Source organism: Heptranchias perlo, unplaced genomic scaffold (assembly GCF_035084215.1).
Source record: "Heptranchias perlo isolate sHepPer1 unplaced genomic scaffold, sHepPer1.hap1 HAP1_SCAFFOLD_141, whole genome shotgun sequence".
Taxonomy (NCBI): Eukaryota; Metazoa; Chordata; class Chondrichthyes; order Hexanchiformes; family Hexanchidae; genus Heptranchias; species Heptranchias perlo.
In genome coordinates, this window is record NW_027138657.1 from 861,024 (window position 1) to 880,695 (window position 19,672).

The following is a 19,672-nucleotide window of genomic DNA, read 5'->3' on the forward strand; positions in this document are numbered from 1 at the left end:
ACACTGCCCTCACACTGCCCACACACTGCCCTCACACACTGCCCTCACACACTGCCCTCACACTGCCCACACACTGCCCACACACTGCCCACACACTGCCCACACACTGCCCTCACACTGCCCTCACACTGCCCTCACACTGCCCTCACACTGCCCACACACTGCCCACACACTGCCCACACACTGCCCTCACACTGCCCGCACACTGCCCACACACTGCCCTCACACTGCCCACACACTGCCCACACACTTCCCACACACTGCCCACACACTGCCCTCACACTGCCCTCTCACTTCCCTCAAACTGCCCTCACACTGCCCTCACACTGCCCACACACTGTCCACACACACTGCCCACACACTGCCCACACACTGCCCACACACTGCCCTCACACTGCCCACACACTGCCCACACACTGCCCACACACTGCCCTCACACTGCCCACACACTGCCCACACACTGCCCACACACTGCCCTCACACTGCCCACACACTGCCCACACACTGCCCTCACACACTGCCCTCACACTGCCCTCACACTGCCCTCACACTGCCCACACACTGCCCACACACTGCCCACACACTGCCCACACACTGCCCTCACACTGCCCACACACTGCCCACACACTGCCCACACACTGCCCTCACACTGCCCACACGCTGCCCACACACTGCCCACACACTGCCCTCACACTGCCCACACACTGCCCACACACTGCCCTCACACACTGCCATCACACACTGCCCTCACACTGCCCACACACTGCCCACACACTGCCCTCACACTGCCCTCACACACTGCCCACACACTGCCCACACACTGCCCACACACTGCCCACACACTGCCCTCACACTGCCCTCACACTGCCCTCACACTGCCCTCACACTGCCCTCACACACTGCCCACACACTGCCCACACACTGCCCTCACACTGCCCACACACTGCCCACATACTGCCCACACACTGCCCACACACTTCCCTCACACTGCCCTCACACTGCCCTCACACTGCCCGCACAATGCACTCACACTGCCCACACACTGCCCTCACACTGCCCACACACTGCCCTCACAATGCCCTCACACTGCCCACACACTGCCCACACACTGCCCACACACTGCCCACACACTGCCCACACACTTCCCTCACACTGCCCTCACACTGCCCTCACACTGCCCTCACACTGCCCGCACAATGCACTCACACTGCCCACACACTGCCCTCACACTGCCCACACACTGCCCTCAAACTGCCCTCACACTGCCCACACACTGCCCACACACTGCCCACACACTGCCCACACACTGCCCACACACTGCCCACAAACTGCCCACACACTGCCCACACACTGCCCACACACTGCCCTCACACTGCTCTCACACTGCCCACATACTGCCCACACACTGCCCACACACTGCCCACACACTGCCCACACACTGCCCTCACACTGCCCACACACTGTCCACACACTGCCCGCACACTGCCCTCACACTGCCCACACACTGCCCACACACTGCCCACACACTGCCCTCACACTGCCCACACACTGCCCTCACACTGCCCACACACTGCACTCACACTGTCCACACACTGCCCACACACTGCCCACACACTGCCCACACACTGCCCACACACTGCCCACACACTGTCCACACACACTGCCCGCACACTGCCCACACTGCCCTCACACTGCCCACACACTGCCCTCACACTGTCCACACACTGCCCGCACACTGCCCACACACTGCCCTCACACTGCCCACACACTGCCCTCACACTGCCCACACACTGCCCATACACTGCCCACACACTGCCCACACACTGCCCACACACACTGCCCTCACACTGCCCACACACTGCCCTCACACTGCCCACACACTGCCCACACACTGCCCACACACTGCCCACACACTGCCCACACACACTGCCCTCACACTGCCCACACACTGCCCACACACTGCCCACACACTGCCACACACTGCCCTCACACTGCCCACACACTGTCCACACACACTGCCCTCACACTGCCCACACACTGTCCTCACACTGCCCTCACACTGTCCTCACACTGCCCACACACTGTCCACACACACTGCCCACACACTGCCCTCACACTGCCCTCACACTGCCCACACACTGCCCACACACTGCCCTCACACTGCCCTCACAATGCACTCACACTGCCCACACACTGCCCACACACTGCCCGCACACTGCCATCACACTGCCCACACACTGCCCTCACACTGCCCACACACTGCACTCACACTGCCCACACACTGCCCTCACACTGCCCTCACACTGCCCTCACACTGCCCACACACTGCCCTCACACTGCCCTCACACAGCCCACACACTGCCCACACACTGCTCTCACACTGCCCACACACTGCCCAAACACTGCCCTCACACTTCCCTCACACTGCCCTCACACTGCCCACACACTGCCCACACACTGCCCTCACACTGCCCACACACTGCCCTCACACTGCCCTCACAATGCACTCACACTGCCCTCACACTGACCACACAATGTCCACACACTGCCCACACACTGCCCTCACACTGCCCTCACACTGCCCTCACACTGCCCTCACACTGTCCTCGCACTGTCCTCACACTGCCCACACACTGCCCACACACTGCCCACACACTGCCCACACACTGCCCTCACACTGCCCACACACTGCCCACACACTGCCCTCACACTTCCCTCACACTGCCCTCACACTGCCCTCACACTGCCCACACACTGCCCACACACTGCCCACACACTGCCCACACACTGCCCTCACACACTGCCCACACACTGCCCACACACTGCCCTCACACTTCCCTCACACTGCCCTCACACTGCCCTCACACTGCCCACACACTGCCCTCAGACTGCCCACACACTGCCCTCACACTGCCCTCACACTGCCCACACACTGCCCACACACTGCCCTCACACTGCACACACACTGCCCACACACTGCCCTCACACTGCCCTCACACTGCCCACAAACTGCCCTCACACTGCCCAAACACTGCCCACACACTGACCTCACACTGCCCACACACTGCCCTCACACTGCCCTCACACTGCCCTCACAATGCACTCACACTGCCCTCACACTGACCACACAATGTCCACACACTGCCCACACACTGCCCTCACACTGCCCTCACACTGCCCACACACTGCCCACACACTGCCCTCACACTGCCCTCACACTGCCCTCACACTGCCCTCACACTGCCCTCACACTGCCCTCACACTGTCCACACACTGCCCTCACACTGCCCTCACACTGCCCGCACACTGCACTCACACTGCCCACACACTGCCCTCACACTGCCCACACACTGCCCTCACACTGCCCTCACACTGCTATTAACACTGCCCTCACACTGCCCGCACACTGCCCACATACTGCCCTCACACTGCCCTCAGACTGCCCTCACACTGCACACACACTGCCCACACATTGCCCACACACTTCCCTCACACTGCCCTCACACTGCCCACACACTTCCCTCACTCTGCCCACACACTGCCCACACACTGCCCACACACTGCCCACACACTTCCCTCACACTGCCCTCACACTGCCCTCACACTGCCCTCACACTGCCCTCACACTGTCCTCACACTGCCCTCACACGGCCCACACACTGCCCACACACTGCCCACACACTGCCCACACACTGCACACACACTGCCCACACACTGCCCACACACTGCCCTCACACTGCCCTCACACTGCCCACACACTGCCCACACACTGCCCACACACTTCCCTCACACTGCCCTCACACTGCCCTCACACTGCCCACACACTGCCCACACAATGCCCTCACACTGCCCACACACTGCCCTCACACTGCCCACACACTGCCCTCACACTGCCCACACACTGCCCACACACTGCCCTCACACTGCCCACACACTGCCCACACACTGCCACACACTGCCCACACACTGCCCACACAATGCCCTCACACTGCCCTCACACTGCCCACACACTGCCCACACACTGCCCACACACTGCCCACACACTTCCCTCACACTGCCCTCACACTGCCCACACACTGCCCACACACTGCCTTCACACTGCCCACACACTGCCCACACACTGCCCTCACACTGCCCACACACTGCCCACACACTGCCACACACTTCCCTCACACTGCCCTCACACTGCCCTCACACTGCCAGCACACTGCCCGCACACTGCCCACACACTGCCCACACACTTCCCACACACTGCCAACACACTGCCCTCACACTGCCCTCACACTGCCCTCACACTGCCCACACACTGCCCACACACTGCCCACACACTGCCCTCACACTGCCCTCACACTGCCCGCACACTGCCCACACACTGCCCACACACTGCCCACACACTTCCCACACACTGCCCACACACTGCCCTCACACTGCCCTCTCACTTCCCTCACACTGCCCTCACACTGCCCTCACACTGCCCACACACTGTCCACAAACACTGCCCACACACTGCCCACACACTGACCACACACTGCCCTCACACTGCCCTCACACTGCCCACACACTGCCCTCACACTGCCCACACACTGCCCTCACACTGCCCTCACACTGCCCTCACACTGCCCACACACTGCCCTCACACTGCCCACACACTGCCCACTCACTGCCCACACACTGCCCGCACACTGCCCTCACACTGCACACACACTGCCCTCACACTGCCCACACACTGCCCTCACACTGCCCTCAAACTGCCCTCACAATGCACTCACACTGCCCTCACACTGCCCACTCACTGCCCACACACTGCCCTCACACTGCCCACACACTGCCCTCACACTGCCAGCACACTGCCCGCACGCTGCCCTCACACTGCCCACACACTGCCCTCACACTGCCCACACACTGCCCTCACACTGCCCTCACAATGCCCTCACACTGCCCACATACTGCCCTCACACTGCCCGCACACTGCCCACACACTGCCCTCACACTGCCCACATACTGCCCTCACACTGCCCGCACACTGCCCGCACGCTGCCCTCACACTGCCCACACACTGCCCTCACACTGCCCGCACACTGCCCGCACACTGCACTCACACTGTCCACACACTGTCTGCAAACTGCCCACACACTGCCCACACACTGCCCACACACGGCCCACACACTGCCCACACACTGCCCACACACTGTCCACAAACTGCCCACACACTGCCCACACACTGCCCTCACAGTGCCCTCACACTGTCCGCAAACTGCCCACACACTGCCCACACACGGCCCACACACTGCCCACACACTGCCCACACACTGTACGCAAACTGCCCACACACTGCCCACACACTGCCCACACACTGCCCTCACACTGCCCACACACTGCCCTCACACTGCCCACACACTGCCCTCACACTGCCCACACACTGCCCACACACTGCCCACACACTGCCCGCAAACTGCCCGCAAACTGCCCACACACTGCCCACACACTGCCCTCACAGTGCCCTCACACTGTCCGCAAACTGCCCACACACTGCCCACACACGGCCCACACACTGCCCACACACTGCCCACACACTGTCCGCAAACTGCCCACACACTGCCCACACACTGCCCTCACACTGCCCTCACACTGCCCACACACTGCCCACATACTGCCCTCACACTGCCCTCACACTGCCCGCACACTGCCCGCACGCTGCCCTCACACTGCCCTCACACTGCACTCACACTGTCCGCAATCTGCCCACACACTTCCCACACACGGCCCACACACTGCCCACACACTGCCCACACACTGCCCTCACACTGTCCTCACACTGTCCTCACACTGCCCACACACTGCCCACACACTGCCCACACACTGCCCACACACTGCCCTCACACTGCCCACACACTGCCCACACACTGCCCTCACACTTCCCTCACACTGCCCTCACACTGCCCTCACACTGCCCACACACTGCCCACACACTGCCCACACACTGCCCACACACTGCCCTCACACACTGCCCACACACTGCCCACACACTGCCCTCACACTTCCCTCACACTGCCCTCACACTGCCCTCACACTGCCCACACACTGCCCTCACACTGCCCACACACTGCCCTCACACTGCCCTCACACTGCCCACACACTGCCCACACACTGCCCTCACACTGCCCTCACACTGCACACACACTGCCCACACACTGCCCTCACACTGCCCTCACACTGCCCACAAACTGCCCTCACACTGCCCAAACACTGCCCACACACTGACCTCACACTGCCCACACACTGCCCTCACACTGCCCTCACACTGCCCTCACAATGCACTCACACTGCCCTCACACTGACCACACAATGTCCACACACTGCCCACACACTGCCCTCACACTGCCCTCACACTGCCCACACACTGCCCACACACTTCCCTCACACTGCCCTCACACTGCCCTCACACTGCCCTCACACTGCCCTCACACTGCCCTCACACTGCCCTCACACTGTCCACACACTGCCCTCACACTGCCCTCACACTGCCCGCACACTGCACTCACACTGCCCACACACTGCCCTCACACTGCCCACACACTGCCCTCACACTGCCCTCACACTGCTTTCACACTGCCCTCACACTGCCCGCACACTGCCCACATACTGCCCTCACACTGCCCTCAGACTGCCCTCACACTGCACACACACTGCCCACACATTGCCCACACACTTCCCTCACACTGCCCTCACACTGCCCACACACTTCCCTCACTCTGCCCACACACTGCCCACACACTGCCCACACACTGCCCACACACTGCCCACACACTGCCCACACACTTCCCTCACACTGCCCTCACACTGCCCTCACACTGCCCTCACACTGCCCTCACACTGTCCTCACACTGCCCTAACACGGCCCACACACTGCCCACACACTGCCCACACACTGCCCACACACTGCACACACACTGCCCACACACTGCCCACACACTGCCCTCACACTGCCCTCACACTGCCCACACACTGCCCACACACTGCCCACACACTTCCCTCACACTGCCCTCACACTGCCCTCACACTGCCCACACACTGCCCACACAATGCCCTCACACTGCCCACACACTGCCCTCACACTGCCCACACACTGCCCACACACTGCCCTCACACTGCCCACACACTGCCCACACACTGCCCTCACACTGCCCACACACTGCCCACACACTGCCACACACTGCCCACACAATGCCCACACAATGCCCTCACACTGCCCTCACACTGCCCACACACTGCCCACACACTGCCCACACACTGCCCACACACTTCCCTCACACTGCCCTCACACTGCCCACACACTGCCCACACACTGCCTTCACACTGCCCACACACTGCCCACACACTGCCCTCACACTGCCCACACACTGCCCACACACTGCCACACACTTCCCTCACACTGCCCTCACACTGCCCTCACACTGCCCGCACACTGCCCGCACACTGCCCACACACTGCCCACACACTGCCCACACACTTCCCACACACTGCCCACACACTGCCCTCACACTGCCCTCACACTGCCCTCACACTGCCCACACACTGCCCACACACTGCCCACACACTGCCCTCACACTGCCCTCACACTGCCCGCACACTGCCCACACACTGCCCACACACTGCCCACACACTTCCCACACACTGCCCACACACTGCCCTCACACTGCCCTCTCACTTCCCTCACACTGCCCTCACACTGCCCTCACACTGCCCACACACTGTCCACAAACACTGCCCACACACTGCCCACACACTGACCACACACTGCCCTCACACTGCCCTCACACTGCCCACACACTGCCCTCACACTGCCCTCACACTGCCCACACACTGCCCTCACACTGCCCTCACACTGCCCTCACACTGCCCACACACTGCCCTCACACTGCCCACACACTGCCCACTCACTGCCCACACACTGCCCGCACACTGCCCTCACACTGCACACACACTGCCCTCACACTGCCCACACACTGCCCTCACACTGCCCTCACACTGCCCTCACAATGCACTCACACTGCCCTCACACTGCCCACTCACTGCCCACACACTGCCCTCACACTGCCCACACACTGCCCTCACACTGCCAGCACACTGCCCGCACGCTGCCCTCACACTGCCCACACACTGCCCTCACACTGCCCACACACTGCCCTCACACTGCCCTCACAATGCCCTCACACTGCCCACATACTGCCCTCACACTGCCCGCACACTGCCCACACACTGCCCTCACACTGCCCACATACTGCCCTCACACTGCCCGCACACTGCCCGCACGCTGCCCTCACACTGCCCACACACTGCCCTCACACTGCCCGCACACTGCCCGCACACTGCACTCACACTGTCCACACACTGTCTGCAAACTGCCCACACACTGCCCACACACTGCCCACACACGGCCAACGCACTGCCCACACACTGCCCACACACTGTCCACAAACTGCCCACACACTGCCCACACACTGCCCACACAGTGCCCTCACACTGTCCGCAAACTGCCCACACACTGCCCACACACGGCCCACACACTGCCCACACACTGCCCACACACTGTCCGCAAACTGCCCACACACTGCCCACACACTGCCCACACACTGCCCTCACACTGCCCACACACTGCCCTCACACTGCCCACACACTGCCCTCACACTGCCCACACACTGCCCACACACTGCCCACACACTGCCCGCAAACTGCCCGCAAACGGCCCACACACTGCCCACACACTGCCCTCACAGTGCCCTCACACTGTCCGCAAACTGCCCACACACTGCCCACACACGGCCCACACACTGCCCACACACTGCCCACACACTGTCCGCAAACTGCCCACACACTGCCCACACACTGCCCTCACACTGCCCTCACACTGCCCACACACTGCCCACATACTGCCCTCACACTGCCCTCACACTGCCCGCACACTGCCCGCACGCTGCCCTCACACTGCCCTCACACTGCACTCACACTGTCCGCAATCTGCCCACACACTGCCCACACACGGCCCACACACTGCCCACACACTGCCCACACACTGCCCTCACACTGCCCTCACACTGCCCACACACTGCCCTCACACTGCCCTCAGACTGCCCTCACACTGCACTCACACTGCCCACTCACTGCCCACACACTGCCCGCACACTGCCCTCACACTGCCCACACACTGCCCTCACACTGCCCACACACTGCCCTCACACTGCCCTCACACTGCCCTCACAATGCACTCACACTGCCCTCACACTGCCCACTCACTGCCCACACACTGCCCTCACACTGCCCACACACTGCCCTCACACTGCCCGCACACTGCCCGCACGCTGCCCTCACACTGCCCACACACTGCCCTCACACTGCCCACACACTGCCCTCACACTGCCCTCACAATGCACTCACACTGCCCACATACTGCCCTCACACTGCCCGCACACTGCCCACACACTGCCCTCACACTGCCCACATACTGCCCTCACACTGCCCGCACACTGCCCGCACGCTGCCCTCACACTGCCCTCACACTGCACTCACACTGTCCACACACTGTCTGCAAACTGCCCACACACTGCCCACACACTGCCCTCACACTGTCCGCAAACTGCCCACACACTGCCCACACACTGCCCTCACACTGCACTCACACTGTCTGCAAACTGCCCACACACTGCCCACACACTGCCCACACACGGCCCACACACTGCCCACACACTGCCCACACACTGTCCGCAAACTGCCCACACACTGCCCACACACTGCCCTCACAGTGCCCTCACACTGTCCGCAAACTGACCACACACTGCCCACACACGGCCCACACACTTCCCACACACTGCCCACACACTGTCCGCAAACTGCCCACACACTGCCCACACACTGCACTCACACTGCCCTCACACTGCCCACACACTGCCCACACACTGCCCACACACTGTCCGCAAACTGCCCACACACTGCCCACACACTGCCCTCACAGTGCCCTCACACTGTCCGCAAACTGCCCACACACTGCCCACACACGGACCACACACTGCCCACACACTGCCCACACACTGTCCGCAAACTGCCCACACACTGCCCACACACTGCCCTCACCCTGCCCTCACACTGCCCACACACTGCCCACATACTGCCCTCACACTGCCCTCACACTGCCCGCACACTGCCCGCACGCTGCCCTCACACTGCCCTCACACTGCACTCACACTGTCCGCAAACTGCCCACACAGTGCCCACACACGGCCCACACACTGCCCACACACTGCCCACACACTGTCCGCAAACTGCCCACACACTGCCCACACACTGCCCTCACACTGCCCTCACACTGCCCACACACTGCCCTCACACTGCCCTCACACTGCCCTCACACTGCCCACACACTGCCCTCACACTGCCCTCACACTGCACTCACACTGCCCACACACTGCCCTCACACTGCCCACACACTGCCCTCACACTGCCCACATACTGCCCTCACACTGCCCTCACACTGCCCTCACACAGCCCACACACTGCCCTCACACTGCCCACACACTGCCCACACACTGCCCACACACTGCCCTCACACTGCCCTCACACTTCCCGCACACTGCCCTCACACTGCCCGCACACGGCCAACACACTGCCCACACACTGCCCACACACTGCCCTCACACTGCCCTCACACTGCCCTCACACTGCTCACACACTGCCCTCACACTGCCCACAAACTGCACTCACACTGCCCACACACTTCCCGCACACTGTACACACACTGCCCTCACACTGCCCTCACACTGCCCACACACTGCCCTCACACTGCCCGCACACGGCCCACACACTGCCCACACACTGCCCACACACTGCCCTCACACTGCCCTCACACTGCCCTCACACTGCCCACAAACTGCCCTCACACTGCACTCACACTGCCCGCACACGGCCCACACACTGCCCACACACTGCCCACACACTGTCCGCAAACTGCCCACACACTGCCCACACACTGTCCGCAAACTGCTCACACACTGCACACACACTGCCCTCACACTGCCCTCACACTGCACTCACAGTGCCCTCACACTGCCCAAACTCTGTCAGCAAACTGCCCACACACTGCCCACACACTGCCCACACACTGTCCGCAAACTGCCCACACACTGCCCACACACTGCCCACACACTGCCCACACACTGTCCGCAAACTGCCCACACACTGCCCACACACTGCCCACAAACTGCACAAAAACTGTCCGCAAACTGCCCACACACTGCCCTCACACTGCCCACACACTGCCCAAACACTGCCCACACACTGCACGCACACTGCCCTAAAACTGCCCTCACACTGCCCACACACTGCCCACACACTGCCCTCACACTGCCCTCACACTGCACTCACACTGCCCACACACTGCCCATACACTGCCCACACACTGCCCTCACACTGCCCACACACTGCCCTCACACTGCCCTCACACTGCCCACACACTGCCCACACACTGCCCGCACACTGCCCTCACACTGCCCACACACTGCCTATCACACTGACCACACAATGTCCACACACTGCCCTCACACTGCCCACACACTGCACTCACACTGCCCTCACAATGCCCTCACACTGCCCTCACACTGACCACACAATGTCCTCACACTGCCCACACGCTGCCCTCACACTGCCCACACACTGCACTCACACTGTCCACACACTGTCAGCAAACTGCCCACACACTGCCCGCACACGGCCCACACACTGCCCACACACGGCCCACACACTGCCCACACACTGCCCACACACTGCCCTCACACTGCCCACACACTGCCCACACACTGCCCTCACACTGCCCACACACTGCCCACACACTGCCCACACACTGCCCACACACTGCCCACACACTGCCCTCACACTGCCCACACACTGCCCTCACACTGCCCTCACACACTGCCCACACACTGCCCACACACTGCCCTCACACTGCCCACACACTGCCCACACACTGCCCTCACACACTGCCCTCACACACTGCACACACACTGCCCACACACTGCCCTCACACTGCCCACACACTGCCCACACACTGCCCACACACTGCCCACACACTGCCCACACACTGCCCACTCACCGCCCACACACTGCCCACACACTGCCCTCACACACTGCCCTCACACTGCCCTCACACTGCCCTCACACTGCCCGCACACTTCCCTCACACTGACCGCACACTGCCCACACACTGCCCACACACTGCCCACACACTTCCCACACACTGCCCACACACTGCCCTCACACTGCCCTCTCACTTCCCTCACACTGCCCTCACACTGCCCACACACTGTCCACACACACTTCCCACACACTGCCCACACACTGCCCACACACTGCCCTCACACTGCCCTCACACTGCCCACACACTGCCCTCACACTGCCCTCACACTGCCCACACACTGCCCTCACACTGCCCACACACTGCCCACACACTGCCCTCACACTGCCCACACACTGCCCACACACTGCCCACACACTGCCCTCACACTGCCCACACACTGCCCACACACTGCCCACAAACTGCCCTCACACTGCCCACACACTGCCCACACACTGCCCTCACACTGCCCTCACACTGCCCACACACTGCCCTCACACTGCCCACACACTGCCCACACACTGCCCACACACTTCCCACACACTGCCCACACACTGCCCTCACACTGCCCTCACACTGCCCTCACACTGCCCACACACTGCCCACACACTGCCCACACACTGCCCTCACACTGCCCTCACACTGCCCGCACACTGCCCACACACTGCCCACACACTGCCCACACACTGCCCACACACTGCCCACACACTGCACTCACACTGCCCTCCCACTTCCCTCACACTGCCCTCACACTGCCCTCACACTGCCCACACACTGTCCACACACACTGCCCACACACTGCCCACACACTGCCCACACACTGCCCTCACACTGCCCACACACTGCCCTCACACTGCCCTCACACTGCCCACACACTGCCCTCACACTGCCCACACACTGCCCACACACTGCCCACACACTGCCCTCACACTGCCCACACACTGCCCTCACACTGCCCTCACACACTGACCACACACTGCCCATACACTGCCCACACACTGCCCTCACACTGCCCACACACTGCCCACACACTGCCCTCACACACTGCCCTCTCACACTGCCCACACACTGCCCACACACTGCCCTCACACTGCCCACACACTGCCCACACACTGCCCACACACTGCCCACACACTGCCCACACACTGCCCACAAACTTCCCTCACACTGCCCTCACACTGCCCTCACACTGCCCACACACTGCCCACACACTGCCCTCACACACTGCCCACACACTGCCCACACACTGCCCACACACTGCCCACACACTGCCCTCACACTGCCCTCACACTGCCCACACACTGCCCACACTCTGCCCACAAACTGCCCACACACTGTCCACACACTGCCCGCACACTGCCCTCACACTGCCCACACACTGCCCACACACTGCCCTCACACTGCCCTCACACTGCCCACACACTGCCCTCACACTGCCCACACACTGCCCACACACTGCCCACACACTGCCCACACACTGTCCACACCCACTGCCCGCACACTGCCCACACACTGCCCACACACTGCCCACACACTGCCCACACACTGCCCACACACTGCCCACACACTGTCCACACACACTGCCCGCACACTGTCCACACACTGCCCTCACACTGCCCACACACTGCCCTCACACTGCCCACACACTGCCCTCACACTGCCCTCACACTGCCCTCACACACTGCCCACACACTGCCCACACACTGCCCACACACTGCCCACACACTGTCCACACACTGTCCACACACTGTCCTCACACACTGCCCACACACTGCCCACACACTGCCCACACACTGCCCACACACACTGCCCACACACTGCCCTCACGCTGCCCACAGACTGCCCACACACTTCCCTCACACTGCCCACACACTTCCCACATACTGTCCACACACTGCCCACACACTGCCCACACACTGCCCACACACTGCCCACACACACTGCCCACACACTGCCCTCACGCTGCCCACACACTGCCCACACACTTCCCTCACACTCCCCACACACTTCCCACATACTGTCCACACACTGCCCACACACTGCCCACACACTTCCCTCACACTGCCCACACACTTCCCACATACTGTCCACACACTGCCCGCAGACAGCCCACACTGCCCTCACACTGCCCGCACACTGCCCACACACTGCCCGCACACTGCCCACACACTGCCCACACACACTGCCCTCACACTGCCCACACACTGCCCTCACACTGCCCTCACACTGTCCTCACACTGCCCACACACTGCCCTCACACTGCCCACACACTGCCCACACACTGCCCACACACTGCCCACACACTGCCCTCACACTGCCCACACACTGCCCTCACACTGCCCTCACACTGCCCTCACACTGCCCACACACTGCCCTCACACTGCCCACACACTGCCCTCACACTGCCCTCACACTGCCCACACACTGCCCACACACTGCCCTCACACTGCCCTCACACTGCCCACACACTGCCCACACACTGCCACACACTGCCCTCACACTGCCCACACACTGTCCACACACACTGCCCTCACACTGCCCACACACTGCCCACACACTGTCCTCACACTGCCCACACACTGTCCACACACACTGCCCTCACACTGCCCACACACTGTCCACACACACTGCCCTCACACTGCCCACACACTGTCCACACACACTGCCCTCACACTGCCCACACACTTTCCACACACACTGTCCTCACACTGCCCACACACTGTCCACACACACTGCCCTCACACTGCCCACACACTGTCCACACACACTGCCCTCACACTGCCCACACACTGCCCTCACACTGCCCACACACTGTCCACACACACTGCCCTCACACTGCCCACACACTGTCCACACACACTGCCCTCACACTGCCCACACACTGTCCTCACACTGCCCTCACACTGTCCTCACACTGCCCACACACTGTCCACACACACTGCCCTCACACTGCCCACACACTGCCCACACACTGCCCACACACTGCCCACACACTGTCCTCACACTGCCCACACACTGTCCACACACACTGCCCTCACACTGCCCACACACTGTCCACACACACTGCCCTCACACTGCCCACACACTGCCCACACACTGTCCACACACTGTCCACACACACTGCCCTCACACTGCCCTCACACTGCCCACACACTGCCCACACACTGCCCACACACTGCCCACACACTGTCCTCACACTGCCCACACACTGTCCACACACACTGCCCTCACACTGCCCACACACTGTCCACACACACTGCCCTCACACTGCCCTCACACTGCCCTCACACTGTCCTCACACTGTCCTCACACTGCCCACACACTGTCCACACACACTGCCCACACACTGCCCACACACTGCCCACACACTGTCCTCACACTGCCCACACACTGACCACACACACTGCCCACACACTGCCCACACACTGCCCACACACTGCCCTCACACTGCCCACACACTGTCCACACACACTGCCCTCACACTGCCCTCACACTGCCCTCACACTGTCCTCACACTGCACTCACACTGCACACACACTGTCCACACACACTGCCCTCACACTGCCCTCACACTGCCCTCACACTGTCCTCACACTGCGCACACACTGTCCACACACACTGCCCTCACACTGCCCACACACTGTCCACACACACTGCCCTCACACTGCACACACACTGCCCACACACTGCCCACACACTGCCCACACACTGCCCTCACACTGCCCACACACTGCCCACACACTGCCCTCACACTGCACACACACTGCCCACACACTGCCCACACACTGTCCACACACACTGCCCTCACACTGCACACACACTGCCCACACACTGTCCACACACACTGCCCTCACACTGCCCTCACACTGCCCACACACTTCCCTCACACTGCCCACACACTGCCCACACACTGCCCACACACTGCCCAAACACTTCCCTCACATTGCCCACACACTGTCCACACACTGTCAGCAAACTGCCCACACACTGCCCGCACACGGCCCACACACTGCCCACACACGGCCCACACACTGCCCACACACTGCCCTCACACTGCCCACACACTGCCCACACACTGCCCACACACTGCCCACACACTGCCCACACACTGCCCACACACTGCCCACACACTGCCCACACACTGCCCACACACTGCCCTCACACTGCCCTCACACACTGCCCACACACTGCCCACACACTGCCCACACACTGCCCACACACTGCCCACACACTGCCCTCACACTGCCCACACACTGCCCACACACTGCCCTCACACACTGCCCTCACACACTGCCCACACACTGCCCACACACTGCCCTCACACTGCCCACACACTGCCCACACACTGCCCACACACTGCCCACTCACCGCCCACACACTGCCCACACACTGCCCTCACACACTGCCCTCACACTGCCCTCACACTGCCCTCACACTGCCCGCACACTTCCCTCACACTGCCCGTACACTGCCCACACACTGCCCACACACTGCCCACACACTTCCCACACACTGCCCACACACTGCCCTCACACTGCCCTCTCACTTCCCTCACACTGACCTCACACTGCCCACACACTGTCCACACACACTTCCCACACACTGCCCACACACTGCCCACACACTGCCCTCACACTGCCCTCACACTGCCCACACACTCCCCTCACACTGCCCTCACACTGCCCACACACTACCCTCACACTGCCCACACACTGCCCACACACTGCCCTCACACTGCCCACACACTGCCCTCACACTGCCCTCACACTGTCCTCACACTGCCCACACACTGCCCTCACACTGCCCACACACTGCCCACACACTGCCCACACACTGCCCACACACTGCCCTCACACTGCCCACACACTGCCCTCACACTGCCCTCACACTGCCCTCACACTGCCCACACACTGCCCTCACACTGCCCACACACTGCCCTCACACTGCCCTCACACTGCCCACACACTGCCCACACACTGCCCTCACACTGCCCTCACACTGCCCACACACTGCCCACACACTGCCACACACTGCCCTCACACTGCCCACACACTGTCCACACACACTGCCCTCACACTGCCCACACACTGCCCACACACTGTCCTCACACTGCCCACACACTGTCCACACACACTGCCCTCACACTGCCCACACACTGTCCACACACACTGCCCTCACACTGCCCACACACTGTCCACACACACTGCCCTCACACTGCCCACACACTTTCCACACACACTGTCCTCACACTGCCCACACACTGTCCACACACACTGCCCTCACACTGCCCACACACTGTCCACACACACTGCCCTCACACTGCCCACACACTGCCCTCACACTGCCCACACACTGTCCACACACACTGCCCTCACACTGCCCACACACTGTCCACACACACTGCCCTCACACTGCCCACACACTGTCCTCACACTGCCCTCACACTGTCCTCACACTGCCCACACACTGTCCACACACACTGCCCTCACACTGCCCACACACTGCCCACACACTGCCCACACACTGCCCACACACTGTCCTCACACTGCCCACACACTGTCCACACACACTGCCCTCACACTGCCCACACACTGTCCACACACACTGCCCTCACACTGCCCACACACTGCCCACACACTGTCCACACACTGTCCACACACACTGCCCTCACACTGCCCTCACACTGCCCACACACTGCCCACACACTGCCCACACACTGCCCACACACTGTCCTCACACTGCCCACACACTGTCCACACACACTGCCCTCACACTGCCCACACACTGTCCACACACACTGCCCTCACACTGCCCTCACACTGCCCTCACACTGTCCTCACACTGTCCTCACACTGCCCACACACTGTCCACACACACTGCCCACACACTGCCCACACACTGCCCACACACTGTCCTCACACTGCCCACACACTGACCACACACACTGCCCACACACTGCCCACACACTGCCCACACACTGCCCTCACACTGCCCACACACTGTCCACACACACTGCCCTCACACTGCCCTCACACTGCCCTCACACTGTCCTCACACTGCACTCACACTGCACACACACTGTCCACACACACTGCCCTCACACTGCCCTCACACTGCCCTCACACTGTCCTCACACTGCGCACACACTGTCCACACACACTGCCCTCACACTGCCCACACACTGTCCACACACACTGCCCTCACACTGCACACACACTGCCCACACACTGCCCACACACTGCCCACACACTGCCCTCACACTGCCCACACACTGCCCACACACTGCCCTCACACTGCACACACACTGCCCACACACTGCCCACACACTGTCCACACACACTGCCCTCACACTGCACACACACTGCCCACACACTGTCCACACACACTGCCCTCACACTGCCCTCACACTGCCCACACACTTCCCTCACACTGCCCACACACTGCCCACACACTGCCCACACACTGCCCAAACACTTCCCTCACATTGCCCACACACTGTCCACACACTGTCAGCAAACTGCCCACACACTGCCCGCACACGGCCCACACACTGCCCACACACGGCCCACACACTGCCCACACACTGCCCTCACACTGCCCACACACTGCCCACACACTGCCCACACACTGCCCACACACTGCCCACACACTGCCCACACACTGCCCACACACTGCCCTCACACTGCCCCACACTGCCCACACACTGCCCTCACACTGCCCTCACACACTGCCCACACACTGCCCACACACTGCCCACACACTGCCCACACACTGCCCTCACACTGCCCACACACTGCCCACACACTGCCCTCACACACTGCCCTCACACACTGCCCACACACTGCCCACACACTGCCCTCACACTGCCCACACACTGCCCACACACTGCCCACACACTGCCCACTCACCGCCCACACACTGCCCACACACTGCCCTCACACACTGCCCTCACACTGCCCTCACACTGCCCTCACACTGCCCGCACACTTCCCTCACACTGCCCGTACACTGCCCACACACTGCCCACACACTGCCCACACACTTCCCACACACTGCCCACACACTGCCCTCACACTGCCCTCTCACTTCCCTCACACTGACCTCACACTGCCCACACACTGTCCACACACACTTCCCACACACTGCCCACACACTGCCCACACACTGCCCTCACACTGCCCTCACACTGCCCACACACTCCCCTCACACTGCCCTCACACTGCCCACACACTACCCTCACACTGCCCACACACTGCCCACACACTGCCCTCACAACTGCCCACACACTGCCCACACACTGCCCTCACACACTGCCCTCACACTGCCCACACACTGCCCACACACTGCCCTCACACTGCCCACACACTGCCCACACACTGCCCACACACTGCCCTCACACTGCCCACAAACTGCCCACACACTGCCCACACACTGCCCTCACACTGCCCACACACTGCCCTCACACTGCCCACACACTGCCCACACACTGCCCACACACTTCCCACACACTGC